This window comes from Phyllobates terribilis, unplaced genomic scaffold (assembly GCF_046119375.1).
Source record: "Phyllobates terribilis strain yellow unplaced genomic scaffold, ASM4611937v1 Scaffold_2__4_contigs__length_985480577, whole genome shotgun sequence".
Lineage (NCBI taxonomy): Eukaryota > Metazoa > Chordata > Amphibia > Anura > Dendrobatidae > Phyllobates > Phyllobates terribilis.
In genome coordinates this window covers 87,228,232-87,240,602 of record NW_027362762.1, presented here as the reverse complement: position 1 = coordinate 87,240,602, position 12,371 = coordinate 87,228,232, and positions in this window count along the sequence as shown.

Genomic DNA, 12,371 nt, shown 5'->3' with positions numbered 1-12,371 from the left:
CCGTGAAGCATGGAGGAGGCGTGATGGTGTGGGAGTGCTTTGCTGGTGACACTGTTGGGGATTTATTCAAAATTGAAGGCATACTGAACCAGGATGGCTACCACAGCATCTTGCAGCAGCATGCTATTCCATCCAGTTTGCGTTTAGTTGGACCATCATTTATTTTTCAACAGGACAATGACCCCAAACACACCTCCAGGCCGTGTAAGGGCTATTTGACCAAGAGGGAGAGTGATGGGGTGCTACGCCAGATGACCTGGCCTCCACAGTCACCAGACCTGAACTCAATCGAGATGGTTTGGGCTTGAGCTGGACCGCAGAGTGTAGGCAAAAGGGCTATCAAGTGTTAAGCATCTCTGGGAACTCCTTCAAGATTGTTGGAAGACCATTTTCGGTGACTACCTTTTGAAGCTCATCAAGAGAATGCCAAGAGTGTTCAAAGCAGTCATCAAAGCAAAAGGTGGCTACTTTGAAGAACCTAGAATATAAGACATATTTTCAGTTGTTTCACACTTTTTTGTTAAGTATATAATTCCACATGTGTTAATTCATAGTTTTGATGCCTTCAGTGTGAATGTACAATTTTCATAGTCAAGAAAATACACAAAAATCTTTAAATGAGAAGGTGTGTCCAAACTTTTGGTCTGTACTGTATGACATGCTGTTACTCTGACTATTTGCATTTTGTAGCTCAAACTCTTAATAATGGATTGTGGTGGCAGACAAGCAACTACCGATCGGCTGCTATCAGGGATCAAGAGACCTTGAACGTAAAGTTCAACTCCTTAGACAGATATACAGTCGGCATATGGGGCCCTTGTAATGTGGTGGGTTGACCACCACTGGTTTCCTTTGACCCTCTCCTTCTCTATGTCTTTTAGTTAATACATTTACATTTATTGTCAATGCCTTCAGTGTTATCCGTTTCCATTCCTCAGAACGTATCCATCCTGAAATAACACATGAATGACTTGGGCCTATTTTCAACTTCTTACATTTCATGCATCATTAATTGTATCATCATTAACATCTTCTCAAGCAAACGGCTAAATAACTTCCAATCAATTGAAACACAGGAGCGGTGTGATGAGGCAACCTGTGTGGTGACGCCTCTGTACGTGCGCACGCTGCTGCTGCTATTCTCGTATTTGTCGTGTTTTCAAAGAGTTTTATTTTAGAAATGTTCTCCGCGGCAGCATGAATGTACGAAGCAAAACACAGAAAACGAGACTCCTGTATAAGACGAACAAACCAACTGAGATTCTAATCCCAGAGCATAATGGAATTTATCCGTCATCGATCTTTTCTCTACAGAACAATGACGCTTCTTGGAAGCGATCTTCTATATTACATCAACTGTTGTAACCTACTGATACCACTGCCACGTCTTTCTCATCATGTTCATGGATTGTGACTGCTTGAACCCTTTTTTCCTTTACTTTTCTTTCTTTAATAGTGCTGCAAGAGTACCCCTTTAACAGTGCTTCATAATATTTCGGTACATTCAGTTGTTTAATATTGTTGAAAAAAAGCGGATCACAGACATGGCACAAAACTAAAGTCATTTCAAATGGCAACTTTATGGCTTTAAGAAACACTAAAAGAAATCAAGAAAAAAAATGTGGTACTCAGTAAGGGTAATTTTTTTCAGACCAAGGAGAGGGAAAAAAATTATGGAATCACTCAATTCTGAGGAAAAAAATATGGAATCACCCTGTAAATTTTCATTTCCAAAACTAACACCTGCATTAAATTAGATCTGTTCGTTAGTCTGCATCTAAAAAGGAGTGATCACACCTTGGAGAGCTATTGCACCAAGTGGACTGACATGAATCATGGCTCCAACACGAGAGATGTCAATTGAAACAAAGGAGAGGATTATCAAACTCTTAAAAGAAGGTAAATCATCATGCAATGTTGCAAAAGATGTTGGTTGTTCACAGTCAGCGTGTTTAAAATCTGGACCAAATACAAACAGCATGGGAAGGTTGTTAAAGGCAAACATACTGGTAGACCAAGGAAGACATCAAAGCGTCAAGACCGGAAACTTAAAGCAATATGTCTCCAAAACAGGAAATGCACAACAAAACAAATGAGGAACAAATGGGAGGAAACTGGAGTCAATGTCTGTGACCAAACTGTAAGAAACCGCCTAAAGGAAATGGGATTTACATACAGAAAAGCTAAAAATAAGCCATCATTAACACCTAAACAGAAAAAAACAAGGTTACAATGGGCTAAGGAAAAGCAATTGTGGACTGTGGATGACTGGATGAAAGTCATATTCAGTGATGAATCGCGAATCTGTATTGGGCAAGGTGATGATGCTGGAACTTTTGTTTGGTGCCGTTCCAATGAGATTTATATAGATGACTGCATGAAAAGAACATGCAAATTTCCACAGTCATTGATGATATGGGGCTGCATGTCAGGTAAAGGCACTAGGGAGATGGCTGTCATTACATCTTCAATAAATGCTCAAGTTTACATTGATATTTTGGACAGTTTTCTTATCCCATCAATTGAAAGGATGTTTGGGGATGATGACATCATTTTTCAAGATGATAATGCATCCTGCCATAGAGCAAAAACTGTGAAAACATTCCTTGAAAGAAGACACACAAGGTCAATGTCATGGCCTGCAAATAGTCCGGATCTCAATCCAATTGAAAATCTTTGGTGGAAGTTGAAGAAAATGGTCCATGACAAGGCTCCAACCTGCAAAGCTGATCTGGCAACAGCAATCAGAGAAAGTTGGAGCCAGTTTGATGAAGAGTACTGCTTGTCAGTCACTCATTAAGTCCATGCCTCAGAGACTGAAAGCTGTTATTAAAGCCAAAGGTCGTGGTGCAAGAAAATACTAGTGATGTATTGGAGTGTTCTTTTGTGTGTTTGTTTTTCGTGATTCCATAATTTTTTCCTCAGAATTGAGTGATTCCATAATTTTTTCCCTCTGCTTGGTCTGAAAACAATTACCCTTACTGAGTACCACATTTTCTTTCTTGATTTCTTTTAGTGTTTCTCAAAGCCATAAAGTTGCCATTTCAAATGACTTTAGTTTTGTGCCATGTCTGTGATCTGCTTTTTTTCAACAATATTAAACAACTGAATGAACATCCTCCGAGTCCAGTGATTCCATAATTTTTGCCAGGGGTTGTAGTAGTGCCATCAGAATACTCTCATTAATAGTGTTATCTCACTGTTCCACATTAGTAGTGCCATCATAGTGCCCTCATTATTAGTGCTATCTGAGTGTTCCACATTAGTAGTACCATCACAGTGCCCTCATTATTCGTACTATCTGAATGCTTTACATTAATTGTGCCATCACAGTGCCCTCATTAATAGTGTTATTTGAGTGCGCCACATTAATAGTGCCATTACAGTGCCCTGGTTAATAGTGCTATCTGATTGTTCCACATTAATAGTGCCATCCCAGTGAACTCATTAATAGTGCTATCTGAGTGCTCCCCATTTATAGTGCCATGTTAGTGCACTTCACAATAATAGTGTATCACAGTGCCCTAATTAATAGTGTTATCTGATTGCTCCACATTAATAGTGCCATAACAGTTCCATCTTTAATAGTGCTATCTGAGTGTTCCATATTAATGGTACCATAACAGTGCAATCATTAAAAGTTCTATCTGAATGATCCTCATTTATAGTGCCATGTCAGTGCACTCCACAATAATAATGCACCACAGTGCCCACATTAATAGTGCCATGTTAGTACAGTTCACAATAATAGTGCATCACAGTACCCTCATTAATAGCTCTATATGAGTGCGATCATTAATAGAGAGGTTCCACATCAATAATGCCATCATAGTGCCATGAAAGTACCTTCATTAGTAGTACCATTACAGGGCTTCACATTAATAGTGATATCTGACTGCTCCACATTTGTAGTGCTTCCCGGAAAACCACTTAACAGAGAATCTTCAGATCTATAACACGAATGGCCTTTCCTCAGGGTCAGTGGTTTGGTCTGGAGACTATATCTATTTTCAGGGTCTGATGTTTTAAAAAGTCTGGCTTGTGATCTGTATTAGTCTAAAGGGAGCCTGTCATGTAAACTAACTCTATTATCATGCAGATATGAGGTTAATCTGCAGGTTAATAATGTTCTGACACCGTGTGGCCACTGCACTGAGAGCCCCGCTGCCAGGAGGAAATGAATTTTATTCTCCTTGGCAGCATTCAGCTCATCATTAGAGCTGGCTGTGAGCCAGTGTTGGGGGAGCGGTTATAGCCACCGCTCTCTATGTGCTGACCTATGACTGAACGCCGAACGCTCCTGGGCGAATAAAGTTAATTTCCTCCCTGCAGCTGGGTTCTCAGTGGAGCGGCTGCACTGTGCCAAAATGCTATTAACCTGCAGATTGACCTCATATCTGTAGGATAATAGCGTTATTTTACATGACAGGTTCCCTTTAAGGTCTCAGGTTGTCACGCCAGGTGTGAAAACAATACAGGGGGGAAAGTTAAAGGGAGCCCAGACACTAGGGAAAGGAGAAGTGGTGACCTCCTAAACTGGACTAGCGTCACCCTGTCTTCCCCTACCGTCCCTATACAGCCTCCGCAGCTGTCGCTGATCACGTGCCTCGCTGTATTATCTGGTGTAGGCTACAACTGGGGGTGGAAAGAGATGAGCACTAGTCAACCTCCGCTAGCACTCTAAAGACAAAAGGGGAAGACAACACAGGGGAATTACAACTTAGCTTTAGAAGAAACTCCAACAGGGCACATGCCCTCAATACTCCAAAGAGGACGTGATGCTACTTCAGCTAAGCTTCAAGAAGGAATGAGTATAACCGGCGACCCCCACCTAGAGAGACCAGGTATATATACACCCAGGCCAGAGGGAGGTAGTCGCTGGGTCCTAAAGACAACCTCCTATCTAGGAAGCTGTCTGCAATGCCACTGCAGGGCGACTGCCTGTCACCTCCGACACAGCTTTGACACAGGTGTGAGGTTTGTTTTTTTGTAGAGTCTAGACTTCAGTGTGGACTCATTTAGGAAAAGAGGTTGACTATTGGTGACTTAACCCCTTCACCCCCGAGCATGTTTTCACCTTCCTGACCAGACCAAATCACTTTAAGAGGTAATAACTCTGAAATGCTTCCACATATCCCAGTGATTTTTAGAATATCTTTTCATGACACTTTATGTACTTTATGTTAGTAGTAAATTTAGATCGCTATGATTTGTATTTATTTATGAGAAAATCTAAAATTTGACTAAAATGTTTCCTAGTTTGGAACTTTGAATTTTTATGTTTTTAAAACAGATAGTCATAATAAATAACTTTTACCATGTTTACTTTACATCAGCAAGTACATCAGCCTTACAATTGCTTTAAATCAGCATCATTCTTGAAACAACTTTATTTTAATGTTAGAAAGTTTAAAAGGTTTAGAAGCAATTTTTTTTTTCAATGAACTTTACAAAACCTACATTTTTACGGACCACGTGACTTTTGAAGTGAATTTTAGTGGCTTATTTGTCAGAAAACCCACAAACAAGACCCCATTTTAATATCTGCAACCCTAAACATATTCAAAACCACAATCAGTAAGTTTGTTAACCTTTCCGGTACTGGAATTAATTCAAAGCCCAACAAGTGGCCCCATTTTGGAAACTACACCCCTCAAGGAAATCATAAATGGATGAGATGACCATCTTGAAGCCGCATGTAATTCACAGAATTTTATAATATTGGGTTCTGAAAATTAAATCTAATGTTTTTTTTCCACAAAAATGTTGCTTTAGCCCCACATTTTTCATTGTCACAAGAGTAACAAGAGAAATTGCACAATAGATTGTGGGCCCATTTTCTCCTGAGTACACCAATATCCCACATGTGGTCAGAAACTACAGTTTGGAAGCAGCGCTATTTGAATTTTGGAGTGAAATTTTTGCTAGAACAGATTGTGGATACCATGTTACGTTTGGAAAGCCCCTAAGGTGCCAAAACATCAGAAACTGTGATGAGTGACCCCATTTTAGAAATTGTACTCTTCGAGGAATTTATGTACACGTGTAGTGAGCATTTTAAACTAACAGGTGATTTGCAAGATTTTATAACACTGGTCTGTGAAAATGAAAAATTATGTTTTCTCCATGAAAATGTGCTTTGGCTCAAAATTTCTCATTTTCACAAGTATAACAGGAAAAAATGGACCGACACTTTTTTGTGAAATTTCTCCTGCTACCCCATTTGATTCATGGAGTACAAATAGATTGCAGATGCCATGTCACATTTTCAGAGCCCCCAAGCTGCCAAAATAGCATGATACCCCCTGAAGTGACCCCATTTTGGAAACTATACCCATCAATGAATTTATCTAATGGTGTAATAAGGATCTTAAATCCAATGGTGCTTCATAGAATTGTATAATATTTGGCCATGAAAATGAAACATTACATTTTTTTCCATGAAAATGTTGCTTTAGCCCCAAATTTGTCATTTTCACAAGGCTCACAGAAGAAAATGGACCCCACACTTTTTTGTGCAATTTCTCCTGAGTATGTGATCAGGTTATTAGGATGCAACATGCAGACAAGGACAAGGCAGAAGTAACCAACTAAACAATTTATTCTCTTAACATAGAAGGGGTCAATTTAGCAAGAAGTCAATTATTCAAATAATATATTAAGTAACACAATATTAGCAAAAATGACAATAAATACACTTTAACAGTGGCAGTACGGATTCTCTATCCTATGTGACTATTTTCCTGTAGGAGCGATGTCCTAAAGTCCCTTTTGTGATATCAACCAAGGGTGGTGCTCACAACAATAGGGTGGCGCTCACAACAATAAGGCCGCAAGTAGAATGTTTCTTCAGTACGTTTCCACTTAAGCTATAAGCGCTAACGGGGTTCACCGGTATTTCCCGCTAGGCCACAAGTCCTCCTGATAAAGTCAACTAATGATCTATGTACCCTCCTCACACTGGCCGATTCAGGACCCGTTGAAGCGCAGAGCAGAGCGAAACTGCAGTCGTCCTGACAGAGTTGCATTCCCAACCTGCTGCCATGTTTTAAACTTCATGAATAAAGGGAGATTTTAAGGGATGGTGAGAGCCAGTTTTTTCTTTTCTCACATTTCACACTGGCCAGTCCCCATCCTGTCTGCTGCACAGCCCCGAACCGAACCCTGTACGATACGTCGGTGTTGAAACTAATGGCCCAGTTCTCTTGGACCTCCTGATCACTACAGCAGACGTCCAATTCCCGATGGCAGTCCGCATCTGGTTTTCGGGCCGTGACAGATGAGTGCTGGGCCTTGGGTCTTGACCGGCGAAGTGTAGATCCCAGGCCTTGACTGGCATCATCTGGATCTCACTCACTGGCTCACAACGTCCTGCCTGACTCATTCTCCAAGCGCGTCCCAGTGACTCGGCAGTGGAGTCCCTCTGCGCACACGTCCCACTAGTTTCACTTGTTGGCGCCGACTTACTTCTCACCTTGTCATTCCGGATTTTTATATCAGATAACTGCGGCACAGATGTCACTTGACCTGGTGCGCTCTCTAGAACCATCCTTCCTGAAACATTTCTCAAATCCTTTGGTTCCACTGGATTTTTTGAACAGTAGGTGGCAATCTCTAGTCACAAATGCTGTACAATGCTGGGGAACCTCATCCTCAACGGCGCACCCACTTACATTCCTCCTTTCTTTTATTTTGCCAGTCCTCGTTTGAGAGGAACCCATGGGTAATTGGACCTTCTTCGTGGTGGCCCTATTTCTACCAAGAGCTAAGTGCATTCATGAGTCTTCTGTTTAATGTGCTCCCAGATGAACTCATCTTGTGCGCATCAGTTGGGAGAAATACCGGCCTTGACGCATTCAGTCCTACGCGGCTCTTCCTGCAAGGGTTCTTCAGGAATCCGTGGGGCTTCTGGAATTTTGCTGGGAAGTTCGTCCCCAGAACAATAAAAAATAGAAAAAAAGACCAGCTCACCCACACTCCTAGGCATCCGTAGCATGGAACACAAGGGACCACTTGCAATAGTTGAAGGAGAAAAAACGTTCCAGCTTCCTTAAAATGAAAAAATATTTATTGATACAAAAAGGATTCCATATAAAATAGCAACGCATTTCAATTTATCAAAGCTAAGCATACAATGAACATGCGTGGTTATATACATAGAGTCCACCAATAAGGCTCATCTTCTGGTTCTGCTGAGAGAGGTGCAGGCAACCCCTGCGGTTCAATGAACACAGCAATTCATTCCTACTAGTTGCTGACAGCCTTTCCTGTGGTGGTGTTATACTGTTCTTTCAGGGACTTTATTCTTTAAGTTTCTTCCATTTCAGAGAGGCAGGTGCAACACTCGGCCCGGGGTCCCTTCTTCTTCGGGCCAACCTTCACACACAGGATTGTTGGGGTGGACTCTACTCATTACTCGGTAGGGCACTGCCTTCCAGCAACACTAAAATTTACTTTTGGACCGTTTGGCTTGTACCAGCACACAGTCTCCCGGATGGAGTGGTTTACCCTGAACTGGGGTCACACCCGGATGATCCGGTTTCTGAAATTTTTGCCCCACCAGTCGTCTGATCGTCTGAAGTCAGTCTATGCTACCGGACCCAAGTACTTGGACTGCTCCACATGTAGTCATCCTCAGGATCCAATTCAGTAATTTCTTTACCACTCCGGCCAAACAGCAGCATGTATGGCGTGGTACCTGGTGGTTGCGTGAGCCCAATAGTTGTACACCCTCACCAACTCAGAGACGAATTCGGGCCATTTCATCTTTCTATTCTCCTCCAATGTTCAAAGCATTTGCTGCAACATTCTATTGAAACCATTTCTTGGGATTTATCAATGCGGTAGAGGTGGTGCAATTCTTCCATCACCTTCCCTTGGAAACAGGCCCCTTGATCTGAATGTATCCTCTTCGGGCATCCATACACACAAATAAAATCCCAATATATGGCCCTGGCCGCCACCTCAGCCGTCGGATCCCTGGTTGGAGTTACCACTGTGAACTTGGTGGAGTGATCGATCATCACCAGACAATATTCATAGCCATTATGGGACATCCCAATCATCAAGTAGTCGACCATTAATACTTCCAGGGGAGTGGAGGTCCAGATTACCTGATAGGGGTCCTTTTTTCTGGGGGTTTGGTCAGCTCACACCATCAGCATCTTTGACAGATCTCTTCCACCGTTTGATGTAGTTGAGGCCAATACACCAGCGGCTGCAACCACCGGAAGGTCTTCTCAGTTCCAAAGTGGTCGTCTTTCGCATGAGCTTCTTTGATCAAGCTTAACTCCATTCCATCTGGGACCACCATTTGAAACATGACGCCAAACTCCTGAGGAAGCTGAATTCTTTGGTACAACAAGGCATTTTTCATGTAGTCTCTCCCATTGCCCCAGGATCTGTAAGGCACTGGCAGACAAAGCTGTTTTTTCTCCCTGTCGGGTTTCGGTCTTAGGGTGACCCATTTCCGTAGCTCTGTTAATTCAGGATCAGACTTTTGCAGTTGCACCCATTCATCCCTTGGATTAACCAGGATGTGAATGGGTTGGGGCTCCTCTCCTGATTCTTGGGTGGCAACTACGGCTGTCACAAAGCGCTTGAAATCTGGGGTTTCATCACTTTCCAGCTCTCCGTCAGCATTCCTCTTCAGGCCTTCCTGGGTCACCCTGGACAATGCATCTGCATGCGTGTTCTCTGACTTCGACCGATAGGAGATCTTGTACCGGAACTTGGACATCCTAGCAACCCACCTCTGCTCCAGCGCACACAGCTTTGCATTCTTCATGTAGGCGAATGAGTTGTTGTCAGTTTGTAAATGTACTGTGCGAATAAGTTGTTGTCAGTTTGTACATGTACTTATGATCTGATCCCGACAGGTACTTCACAAATTTTTCGGTCACGGACCACACCAGCGCCAGCAATTCCAATGTCAACGAGCTGTAGCTATAGGGGTTCTTCTTGGAGTCCTTCAGTTTCTGGCTGATGTATGCGATCACTAGTGTTGAGCGATACCTTCCAATATCGGGAAATATCGGATTGGATCGGACCGATACCCAAAAAGTATCGGACATCACCGATTCCGATACCGGAACCCAATGCAAGTCAATGGGACAGAAATATCGGAATAAAAATAAACCCTTTCTTTCCTTGGAGGTTAATTCTACATGAAGGAAAACAACTAAGAATAATGTAGAATGTATTGGGGGAGGTGGGGGAGACAATAAAGGCAAAGAGGTTTAGCCCAATCAAATGGAATAGCGGGAATTAATATTTTTTTTAAGACGTTCTGAGTTACGGAAATATTGACTATGTTAAGTTTTTTTATATTTTGGCAGATATTTATGTTTCACTACTTCCATGCTCTTCACCTTCTGTTTTAATTCTCCCACACTTTCTCCTTCATCATCCTCAGCATCAGCATCTTTTTCATCAACATCTTCTTCTTTACCTTCTTCGTATTATTCTTTTTTTTTACATTCTTCATATTCGTCTTATTCAACTATTATTCTTCTTCATATTCTACTTCTTCATCTTCTTCATATTCTTCTTCTTCATCATATTCTTATTTGTGACAGGCATTCCTGTAGTTGTTATCTATAAAAGTTTGAACATTACACCTTTCGTTCTGCCTGTCACAAAAGATTTACAACAGGATTTGTCCGCGTTCAGTTTGGCCTGCAGCAGCAGGTCTTTTCCAGGGGCACCGCGAGGAGGAACGGACTCACCCCCATACACTGCTTAGTCATCTTCTGCTTATAATTTAGATAATATCTTTTGCTCTGATTTTTAGTCTTATGCTTAATGTTCTTCCGCTTTTTGTTCTGCAGCTTCTTGTACTTCTGCTTCTTGGTTTTCTGTCTCTTGTTCTTCTGTATCTTGGTGGTTGTCTTCTTGTTCTTTGTCTCTTGGTCATCTTCATCAGGGTCATCTTCCTGGTCTTCTTCGGGGTGGTCTTCAGGGTCGTCGTCTTCAGGGTCGTCGTCTTCGGGGTCCTCGTCTTCTTCGGGGTGGTCTTCAGGGTCCTCGTCTTCAGGGTCGTCGTCTTCGGGGTCCTCGTCTTCTTCGGGGTGGTCTTCAGGGTCGTCTTCTTCGGGGTCCTCGTCTTCATCGGGGTGGTCTTCAGGGTCCTCGTCTTCAGGGTCCTCGTCTTCGGGGTCCTCGTCTTCTTCGGGGTGGTCTTCAGGGTCGTCGTCTTCAGGGTCATCGTCTTCGGGGTCCTCGTCTTCTTCGGGGTGGTCTTCAGGGTCCTCGTCTTCAGGGTCCTCGTCTTCGGGGTCCTCGTCTTCTTCGGGGTGGTCTTCAGGGTCCTCGTCAGGGAGATCCAGAGTGATTACCAAGAACCATTTAAAAAAGCTTGAACTTGGAAATGTAGCAGAAGGTACAAGAAGGCTGAGGAACTGCCGAGAACCAGCTGATGGTACTGGAACCCGGATGGGTAGCAGAAGGTACAAGAGCCAATGGAACTACCGAGGACCAGCTGACGGTACTGGAACCCGGATTGGTAGCAGAAGGTACCAGAGCCAATGGAACTACCAAGGACCAGCTGATGGTACTGGAACTCAGTTACTAAGCAGGAGGTACTTATGCCAGAAAGCACTACCAAGGACCAGCAGACGTTGGTGAAACTTGGATACTGAGAAGGAGGCACCTAAGCCAAAGGCACTGCCGAGAACCAGCTGACGGTACTGGAACCCGGATGGGTAGCAGAAGGTACCCATGAAAAAAAAAGTTGCAAGGCCGTGAGCCAGCCGCAGTTACCGAAACCCACAGTCCTACAGGGGATGCTTGTCTTATTGGCACTATGGAACCAGCCTTCATTGCCAGATCCCGCAGCCCACATAGGAGTCACCTAAACTACAGGCACCATAGAGTCGGCTAACCTGACCGCAACACGACAGGACAACGCATTGGAGGCAAAGTGACGTTGACACTACCCGGAAGCAGCTGGCGTGCTGGAACCAGGCTGAGCAGGAGGGAGTACCCGTGCCAAAGACACTGCCGGGAACCAGCTGACGGTACTGGAACCCGGATCGGTAGCAGAAGGTACAAGAGCCAATGGAACTACCGAGGACCAGCTGACGGTACTGAAACTCGGTTACTAAGCAGGAGGTACCTGTGCCAGAAAGCACTACCAAGGACCAGCAGACGTTGGTGGAACTTGGATACCGAGAAGGAGGCACCTAAGCCAAAGGCACTGCCAAGAACCAGCTGACGGTACTGGAACCCGGATGGGTAGCAGAAGGTACAAGAGCAAATGGAACTACCGAGGACCAGCTGACGGTACTGGAACATGGATGGGTAGCAGAAGGTACAAGAGCCAATGGAACTACCGAGAACCAGCTGACGGTACTGGAACTCGGTTACTAAGC